Here is a 2,854-nt window from a genome sequence, read left to right as displayed (position 1 = left end):
TCAATAAAAACATACTTTATGCACCTCTTTATCCAATGTGTAACTCAAAACAACTTAAAACGTAAAAGAGTGTTTTCCATAATAGCGTCCAAAAAAAAAAGTCCTCAACCTAGATCATTACATGACAAATTAAAAAAAAATCAATTAAAGGTAAAAAATAATTATATATAAATGGAGTAAAAATCCTAAAACAAAATATGATGGCAATAAAACATGAAAGAAGTAAAATTAATCACTTTGAAATGCGGTTAAAAATCCGATTAAGCTCATGTAAAAACATGTTTAAACCAAAAAAAACTCGAAAAACAAAAGTTAATGAAAGTCATGTACGATCAAAACATTTTCTTATGTCAATCAGAAAAGATCTTATCATTATAAAGATGAAGAAAAAATATAAAAACATTAACTAAAGACCAACATAGAAGAAAAAACCTAGAAACTATGAATTATACTTTTAATAAAAAGACTAGCACAAGATGCAATGTTCTTTTGTTCGACGTATAAAAATAAGACAAAGATCTTCCGTCAACGTGGTTGAAGAAAGGGTGGAGCAAAAACATTAGCACACTTAATAACTATTTTTAGTTAAATTAATTTTGACAAAAATTACCCTAAAATTAGACTCCATTTATAATATAGTATAGATAAATTATATGATATTCCATGTAATTTTTTTATCACAGAGTATATAAAATTAACTTTATCTACAACAAGTAAACTGTTTATAATCATATATTAGTATGGATTTATAATCATTTAATTTTCATCACATAAACTCTAGGCTGAGTTATTCGTGTTGACAATAGTGTAATGTGAAAAGTGGTCATAAATTTCTATTTTTGTAATTTTCAAAAATAGTATAAAAAATGTCCTATGAAGAACCTTCACACTGTACTCGTGAAAAATCTAAAACATAAGTACAAGGGGTGAGGATAGAAAAAACTTCACCACCTATCTAAATCCAACACTTTGTTTCACGTGTTGCCAGAGAGATTGATCCCTACACGTGGCAACATCACGGTCGTTGATTTCTTCACCGGACCCCATCCCAAAGTCAACTGAAGCTCAATTTCTCCATCATTGGTTGCAGCCGGCTCCACCACGTTCTCGCTGCAGCTGCTATCGGCTTCCCCACCAACGATTTTGTTCTCACTCGTCCGAGTCAACCCTGACACCGAGTCATGACTCAGCGAACCCTGTCCATCTAACTCGCTTTCAGCCAACTCAGCCACGGTTGAGTCCACTTTTGGCTTCGCAGGGCGGCGCTTGAACTTGCTGGTTTGTGACTTTACCCTGTGGAGAGAATCAGGACCGCACGATTTATGACTCTTTGCCACGTGGCGAATATCTAGAAGAGCTTGCTGAATCGGCGCGCCGCTAAGAACAGCTGTGGCAGCCGCTTCACAGAGGTGCCAATTTCCGGTCGAGAGTAACCCGGTCGAGCCGAAAACCGGGTCCACCATCCGACCGCAAGCTTCGTAAAGCAAATATTTGAATACGGCTGAAAAAAAGAAAAGAATTAAAAACAGACAAGTTCTAATTAGCCACAAAACCACATAAGGTAAACATTATTATTAGCCAATATTACATTATTAAATTTATCATCCTTTCGATTTTTTTACTATGTCTTTAATAATTTATTTGAAGTAAAAAAAAATATATATTAAAAAAAATCACATAATATTTCAAATGAAATTTAAAATATTAATTTATTATTTAGTTCATGTACTCGTAATGATCGGATGATTCAGTGAATCGGTCATAATCTCGAATCATCTGACCACTCGATCACGATAAAAGATCACGCGACGACATGTGGTCGACCGCCATATGACGACGAGCCATGAATTGACCAAGTCAATAATACTAATTCATAATTAAGAGTTGTTTAGCACAACGTTAAACACGAACAAACCCCTTAATCTGACCCACCAAAGGCTCACTAAGGTAATATAAATAACACAGATTTCAAGAACCACATATGTCATTATCTACATTACTCTGACAACCGAGTGTCGACATTCTGACTGACTTGATCGTCAGAGTGCCTTCTGCAGGTACCATCCTAACCTGTGTTACTAGATGACCGAGAGAAGGAAGGTGAAGCAGGAAACTAAAAGAGATAATGACTAATAATAGAGTGGAGATAAATATACATAATGAAACAAATAATTTTTATACTAAATCGTTGATAATCCTAACTTACATATTATAAAAAATCATTGTATTTTTAGAAACAAAGAGCAATGATACATAAGTACTATTAAATGTGTGTACCTGGTTGGAGATGTGAGGGAGCGTCGGAGAGGAGGTTGAGGAGGCCTTGACGGCCATAGAACTTGGCGAGAAAGAGGGTGGCGTTGGACTGAGACTCAGGGCAACTTATCCATTCAAGGGAGATCCGAATGGGTCACTCCGCCGGGCACCCTCGCCGGAGAACGCGGCAACCATTGCAGCTCAACCGCATGGTGACGGTGATGAGGAGAAAAAGGAAGACGAGAATGGTTTTATAGTGATGGGATCAGAACAGAGTGTGGTTTTGATTGGGTCCCACATTTCCTTAACTACCAATGAGTTCATGAAATCAAGGTTTCGATGTGGGACTGTGGGCGCTGCCAAAGGTTTTGGATGTGAGTGGGACCCACTCCTATAAACGCGGAGACTACATTGGATTTGGAACAAACGACATCTCATGAACAACACGCACACCACTTTTTCCTTTTGTTTCCGTGTCTCCCTGCCCAACCTTCTGCTGTTCACACACACACGCACCTTCATCTGTATCTGTGTAATTTGTAGTACCATCGTTTTCTTCTGTATTTCACTCTCCTTTCTACAAAAATGGTGCTTCTAT

At 37.0% G+C, this 2,854-nt stretch overlaps 1 pseudogene; it reads right to left on the bottom strand.

The window, feature by feature from the left end:
* Positions 1-808: 808 nt before the first annotated feature.
* LOC137838018 (LOB domain-containing protein 41-like) lies at positions 809-2,482 on the bottom strand (annotated as a pseudogene).
* Between the last annotated feature and the right edge of the window lie 372 nt (positions 2,483-2,854).

Source organism: Phaseolus vulgaris, chromosome 4, assembly GCF_000499845.2.
Source record: "Phaseolus vulgaris cultivar G19833 chromosome 4, P. vulgaris v2.0, whole genome shotgun sequence".
Lineage (NCBI taxonomy): Eukaryota > Viridiplantae > Streptophyta > Magnoliopsida > Fabales > Fabaceae > Phaseolus > Phaseolus vulgaris.
The sequence above is the reverse complement of the archived record's forward strand: the minus strand, read 5'-3'. Positions and strand labels throughout refer to the sequence as shown.